Source organism: Panulirus ornatus, chromosome 18, assembly GCF_036320965.1.
Source record: "Panulirus ornatus isolate Po-2019 chromosome 18, ASM3632096v1, whole genome shotgun sequence".
In the NCBI taxonomy this organism is placed as follows: domain Eukaryota; kingdom Metazoa; phylum Arthropoda; class Malacostraca; order Decapoda; family Palinuridae; genus Panulirus; species Panulirus ornatus.
In genome coordinates, this window is record NC_092241.1 from 7,612,069 (window position 1) to 7,619,568 (window position 7,500).

General features: G+C 48.0%; 1 protein-coding gene across 1 annotated transcript in view; it reads left to right on the forward strand.

Annotated features, from left to right (window-relative positions):
- Positions 1 to 7,500, forward strand: part of LOC139754981 (uncharacterized) — a 201,308-nt gene that overhangs the window by 8,393 nt on the left and 185,415 nt on the right. The gene's annotated exons all lie outside the window — the stretch shown is intronic.

A 7,500-nucleotide genomic window follows, 5' to 3' on the forward strand; every position in this document is an offset into this window, starting at 1 on the left:
TGCGTCATGTGCACGTGAGTGGCTCCGTGTGCTGAAAAAAGAGAAGAAAAAAAGATAGAAAAAAGAGGAGCGAAATCGGCTTAGGTGTCCGTGAAGTGGTTGGGGTGTGAATTGATCGAGAGTCGACGAGGCAAGATGAGAGAGAGAGAGAGAGAGAGAGAGAGAGAGAGAGAGAGAGAGAGAGAGAGAGAGAGAGAGAGAGAGAGAGAGTCAAAGAAAGAAGAAAAAAAAATGCACGTGTGTTGCCTTTGGAAATGAAAACACAACATTTTTTTTAGTTCAGAGAGAAATGTGGAGAAAATATTAGACATTTTAAGGACCAGGTGCTTCAAGATAGATAGATAGATAGATAGATAGATAGATAGATAGAGAGATAGATAGATAGGTATATAGTATTTTGGCCAAGAAAGTTGCCCTCTGATGGACAGGAAGTAACAAGGGAGGAACAGGTATTAAGAGAGAGCGAGAGGGTGATTACCCCTTCTAAGAGAAGGGCCTCGTCAGAGCCCAAGGGGGAAAATTGGTAGAAAATGGGCCGTCCAGACAATTTGTATGGGAGAAAATTGTGATGGACAGTCTCCTCAATTCTTCTCCGTTAGAAGACGTTCTTGTGAGAAGGTGGGAAAAAAAATATAAAAAAACTGGTCCTTGAAAGCCGGGGGGAAAAAAGGGGGAATAAATAAGAACATTGAGATGGCATTAAAGGGAGCCAATCACTGCAGTAGAAACAGCATCATGTGAGGGGATTTAAGACTACAGGGGGAGCCAATAGAGGTTTGTGGAGGTGCGAATATGTGCCAGAACACACATCCATCCTCAAATCAGTGAACATATTAGGATCAGGGACGATGAGAGAGTCTGGAGACTGAGTATTCCTTTTGAGTTCCACCAGCGAAAAGGGGATCAAATTATGTTTGAAATAGAATATAGGTTTACTGGGCGCGAAACTGCATATAGAAGACATGCGGACTTACACTTGGAAAGATGATTTAGAGATGGGAAACTGTAACGTGTTAGAAAACTGATTTAGAAACACAGTCTGTGAGGATGAATTGTAAATACAGCGTCACGATGGAATTTGCGAAATCTGTAGTGGAGGCTGCCCAAATTATGAGGAAAAGAAGAGGGCAGAAACAACAAGAAAATGTTAGATGGATGAACAGTAGTGGATCTAAAGGATGTGTTTAGCATTCAGAAGAGAGGAAAGACGACACGGGATGTGGAGACAGTTTATTTAGGCTCCAAACGATAAACAAGAGAAAGAAATAAGATAAAGGAAGGGCGGGGACTTCGTGGTCTGGGAGAAGATGTGAATGGAAGAGTGGGTAACGTGGCAGCTGAGGATATGATAATGCAAAATAGGAGTACACAGTGTAGATGATGATGGTGAACAGATTTTTGATCTGTGTGCTAAAGGAGGAGTGGTGGTTTGGAAAACCTGGTGTAAGAGAAAAGTTGACGCTTACGTAAGTACGAGTGGGTCATTGGGGGAAGAAGGGTCAGCGGGTGTAATTGGATTATGTGCTAATTAACAGGTGGGTCAAGGAGAGAATGATAGATGTGAATGTGCTGAGAGGTGCAGGTGTTGGTCTGTATCATTACAGTTTGGTTGAAGGTCGAGGCTGAAACCCTTTCTCTAGTAGCTTCAGGAAAAGAGGAAATGAGATGAGTAGGGAAGATGGCTATAGAAGTGAGCGGACGATATTTAAATGCAGCTCAGTGTGCAAAGATTCTCTGAGGAGATCGAGTAAGGAATTGTGTAAAGTGAGAGTAGATGTAACTTGGGTTGTGGGGTGAGGAATGGGAGGTATTTAGGGAAGCTGTGTTTACAGGTGAAGTGTGCGACGTGGTGAAGGTGGGAATGTGGTTGTATGAGAAGGATAATGGCTGGTGGATGAGTGAGTTAAGTTGGCACTGCAAGAGGAAACAGAAGAGTGCAGATGGTACTTGCCGGGAAGGAGTGCGTGTGATTGGGAGGTGTACAAGAGAAAGCGGCAGGAGGCCAAGAAAATGTGGATGCTGAAAGAGATGACTTAGAGATGGGGCTTGGGGAGTTTCTGAAGGCATAAGGGACGGTGAGAAAATATTTTGGAAGGAAATGAAAAGGAGATGGAAGTGAGCATTGTGAAGGACTAGTTTGAGGACACAGTAGTCCCGACAGTGTAGTGTGTGTATGTCTTGGGCCAGGAATGTAAAGGAATGGAGAGGACTCTCATGTCGTAAGTGGAGGGAACGCGGAAAAGCAGGAAACCAAGGAGGGGGCGGAAGGATGGAATGAAAGATGCTTTCTTTGAGCGTTCGGGGGGCATGATCAGGCAGGAGGGCGTGAGGCATGCAAGGGATAGAGCAAATTGGATCGTACAAGGTGGCGACGTGCCAGTCACTGGATTAAACCAAGGCATGTGATATAGTCAGGAGAAACCATGGAAAGTTCTGTAGGGGCAGTACTTTGGAAAGGGAGCTGTGGTTTCGGTGCATTACACATGACAGCTAAAGACTGAGTGTGAGCGAATGAGACCACTTTCTTCATGTGTTCCTTGCGCTACCCTGCTCACTCGGGACACTGCGAACATGTCCCAGAAAAGAACCACATAGAAACGTATATCATCATACGTACTTCGTCTTCCTCGATATACATATCTAGAAAGAAATATAACAAATACAAGAAGTGGATCGTTTTGTAGCTGTTCATTTTCAGTACTTATCGAAAGCGTGCAGCTGTGATGGGCACATGAATCACATGTATGCGCTGCTCCCCGCACAAGGGAAGCACATACACGCAAAGACCTAGAGACACCTAGGCGCGTATATGCAGCGCCATACGCGCGTTGCATTGGAACTCCCAAGCACTGAACGTGCGTAAACATACGAATGGACGATAACATTCTGTTTGTGACTAGATGCGTGTCTCTGAATAGATGTAGATAGGGCATGAGAATGTATGGGTAATGGATACGTGTGCTAATTATGAGTAGATGTAGATAGGGCATGAGAATGTGTGGGTAATGGACACGTGTGCTTATTATAAATAGATGTAGATAGGGCATGAGAATGTATGGGTAATGGACACGTGTGCTAATTATGAATGCTCACACACACACACACACACACACACACACACACACACACACACACAGACACAGACACACACAGACACACACACACAGACACCTTCACGTACACAGTGGAATAAACTGAATAAGAACTTCGTTAATACAACCATAACACCGGAGTTTAAAAAGTGGTTCGATCGTAGACAATGTTCAGGAGGTGGGGCCCTCCCCTTAATTTCATAGGCACAGGTGGTCATGTACAGGTGTACAGATGCATATGGACGTGTGGAGGGAGTCTACCAAACACGTGTGTCGGTGTACGGACGCCGGTGTACGTGAGCGAGCGTACAAACGGCGTTTGTGTACACGTACGTGGGTGTACAAACTCTCGAGTAAGTGTTCAGATGTACGAACAGTGCCTTGAGTAAATCCGCTTGGTGTACAACAAAAGAAAAAGAAAGAAATGTATTCGGAACACAAACAGGTGTACAAAGGAATGAGGATCGCCTCAGGTGTTCAGACGATGGAGAACACTCGCAGGTGTACAGAGGTGCCAGGAAAACAAGGGTTGTTCGTTGTTCATCAACTGTTCACTGATCATGGTGTGCTGGGCTGGATGGGGAACAATTGAATGTTGCCGAGGCGTGTGTGTGTGTGTGTGTGTGTGTTGTGTGTGTGTGTGTGTGTGTGTGTACGAGAAACTGTTGATGTTTTATATATTTTCTTTCTTTTCTTTCATACTATTCGCCATTTCCCGCGTTAGCGAGGTAGCGTTAAGAACACAGGACTGGACCTTTGAGGGACTATCCTCACCTGGCCCCCTTCTCTGTTCCTTCTTTTGGAAAATTAAACGAAAAAACGAGAGAGGGGAGGATTTCCAGCCCCCCTCAGCTCCCTCCCCTTTTAGTCGCCTTCTACGACACGCAGGGAATAACATCACACCCCTGGCATGAGGCTCGAACCCATGTGCTTAGGGTGACTACATGGCACACGTGGCAAGAGAGAGAGAGAGAGAGAGAGAGAGAGAGAGAGAGAGAGAGGCTTGAGCACGTGTACTTATTCTTACTGTATGACACACGTGGCAGGCAAGAGAGAGAGAGAGAGAGGCTCGAACACGTGTACTTAGCATTAACCTTGGCTCAGTGGTAAATATTGTTGGAAAGAAAACACGCGTTTCAACCTCAACCCGGTGTGTGTGTGTGTGTGTGTGTGTGTGTGTGTGTGTGTGTGTGTGTATGTGTGTGTGTGTGTGTATGTGTGTGTGTGGGTATGACACAGCTCTCAAGGGCGGAGGGACCCCGTGTGCATGGCAACTAGTGATTAGAATGTCAGAATTGTTGATAAAAACAATCCCTCCTCTTTTTTTTTTTTCATCTTCCCTTCCTCCCTTACTCCCTCACTCTTCTCCCTGTCCTCCCTCTCTCCCTTATCCTCCTCCCTGCCTGCTTTCCTCCCTCCCTTAGCCTCCCTCCCTCCCTCCTTCCTTCTTCTTCCTTCCTCTTCCTCTTCCTCCTCCTCCTCCCTGCATGCCTTCCTTCCTTCCTCTCCCTTCTCCTCCTCCTCCTCCTCTCCCTGCCTGCCTGCCTTCCTTCCTCTCCCTCCTCCTCCTCCTCCTCCTCCTCATCCTCACAGCCTGCCTTCCTCCCTCTCCCTCATCCTCCCTGCCTGTCTCCCACTCCCTCATCCTCCCTATACCTGGTTCCCTCACTCCCTCTCCCTCCTTCATCCTCCCTCCCTCTCCCTCCTTCATCCTCCCTCCCTCTCCCTCCTTCATCCTCCCTCCCTCTCCCGACCACTGTATCCGCCCAGGTGACTTCTGCCTTGTCTTGCTTCGCTACCTGGGCACCAGTACCCTAGTGGCGACCAGGCGAAATAGCCACACACACACATACACACACACACACACACACACATTACCTCCTCGTACCCTTATGAACGGACTCCCCCCCCCCCCCCCAGGTCCCTGGTAACGTCTCCCTAACACGTTGGCCTCGTACCTGGGATCGACCAGGGCATGACCAGGTCTCGCGAGGACGAAGCGCCGGGAGAACGAGAGGACTTCCGAGTCGCACTCGAGGACAGCTGCCCTGGGCCTTGACCTTCGAGTTATAGTGTGTTTAATGTGCAGGCTCAGATGTGTGTGTGTGTGTGTGTGTGTGTGTGTGTGTGTGTGTGTGTGTGTGTGGCAGATATGTATTGGCCATTGGAGAAAAAATTTCTCCACATGACAGAAATCGTAAAATGATATGGCCTTGGCGCCATTACAGATGTGTGTGTATGTGTGTGTGTATGTATGTGTGTGTGTGTGTGTGTGTGTGTGTGTGGGTGTGTATGTGTGTGTGTGTGTGTGTGTGTGTATGTGTGTGTGTGTGTGTGTGTGTGTGGGTGTGTATGTGTGTGTGTGTGTGTGTGTGTGTATGTATGTGTGTGTGTGTGTGTGTGGGTGTGTATGTGTGTGTATGTGTGTGTGTGTGTGTGTGTGTGTGTGTGTGTGTATGTATGTGTGCGTGTGTGTGTGTGTGTATGTGTGTGTGTGTGTGTGTATGTGTGTGTGTGTGTGTGTGTGTGTGTGTGTATGTATGTGTGCGTGTGTGTGTGTGTGTATGTGTGTGTGTGTGTGTGTTTGTGTGTGTGTGTGTGTGTATGTATGTGTGTGTGCGTGTGTGTGTTCGCCTCCCACACACATGTCCTCCTCCGCCACACGTGTGATATAGCCTCGCCCATTTCCCCCCCCCCCCCTCATGGCGTCATGCTTAGGCCACGCCCTCTTCCCCATGACGTTACTGGCCCAGTCCCCTCCACGCCTATGACGCAAGCATGACGTCAAGCGCCCTCCCGCCGCGCCCCCCCCAGCTGATAAGAATGATATCGTCTTGGGGGAGGGGGAGGAGAAAGGAGGAGGTGGGTGGCGCTCTCTCTCTCTCTCTCTCTCTCTCTCTCTCTCTCTCTCTCTCTCTCTCTCTCTCTCTCTCTCTCTACCTCCATAGGTGTCGTGTGTGTGTGTGTGTGTGTGTGTGTGTGTGTGTGTGTGTGTGTACACACTCTCTCTCTCTCTCTCTCTCTCTCTCTCTCTCTCTCTCTCTCTCTCTCTCTCTCTCTCTCTCTCTCTCTCTCTCTACCTCCATAGGTGTCGTGTGTGTGTGTGTGTGTGTGTGTGTGTGTGTGTGTGTGTGTGTGTGTGTACTCTCTCTCTCTCTCTCTCTCTCTCTCTCTCTCTCTCTCTCTCTCTCTCTCTCTCTCTCTCTCTACCTCCATAGGTGTCGTGTGTGTGTGTGTGTGTGTGTGTGTGTGTGTGTGTGTGTGTGTGTACACACTCTCTCTCTCTCTCTCTCTCTCTCTCTCTCTCTCTCTCTCTCTCTCTCTCTCTCTCACTATACCTCCATAGGTGTCGTGTGTGTACACACACACACACACACACTGGTTTGCTCACTCATTCCATCACCTTTAACTTGATCTCCCTGCTTTCGTGGTGGGTTTGCGTGCATTCTGCCTCTCTGCCAACACCCCATTGACCCCGGGTTCGAGTCTCGTGGAACATGTTTTGCCACTGTGACATAATCGCTCTGCATCTGTTTTTCTTCCCCCCAATCCTTCATTTTTGTCCATTAAGTCGCTTCTCTAAGACGCCACCGTGTATATGTGGCCCATAGCTTCATCTGTGTTCACAAAATCACTTCATGACACTTCATGATAGGTTCATTCCTCTATTAAACTTCATCTGAAATCACTCCTTTTCAGAGGTTATGTGTGTGTGTGTGTGTGTGTGTGTGTGTGTGTGTGTGTGTGTGTGTGTACCTGGGACCAGTACGAATGAAAACAATCCACTTTATCCACATTATATGAGACGTGGGCGTTCTCAATATGTGAGACGTGGGCGTACTCATTATGTGAGGCGTGGGCGTACTCATGTGAGGCGTGGGCGTACTCATTATGTGAGACATGGGCGTACTCATTATGTGAGACGTGGGCGTACTCATGTGAGACGTGAACGTTCTCAATATGTGAGACGTGGGCGTACTCATTATGTGAGGCGTGGGCGTACTCATGTGAGACGTGGGCGTACTCAATATGTGAGACGTGGGCGTACTCAATATGTGAGACGTGGGCGTACTCATGTGAGACGTGGGCGTACTCAATATGTGAGACGTGGGCGTACTCAATATGTGAGACGTGGGCGTACTCATGTGAGGCGTGGGGGTACTCATTATGTGTGGCGTGGGCGTACTCATGTGAGGCGTGGGCGTGCTCATTATGTGAGACGTGGGTGTGCTCATATCTGTTAGAGCCACATTTTCTTTTATGTCCCTCTATGATGTACCAGTCATAGAAAGAGCTCTTTCAGTCATGATCAGTCACTCTTAGAGCTCTTTCAGTCATGATCACTCACTCTTAGAGCTCTTTCAGTCATGATCAGTCACTCTTAGAGCTCTTTCAGTCATGATCACTC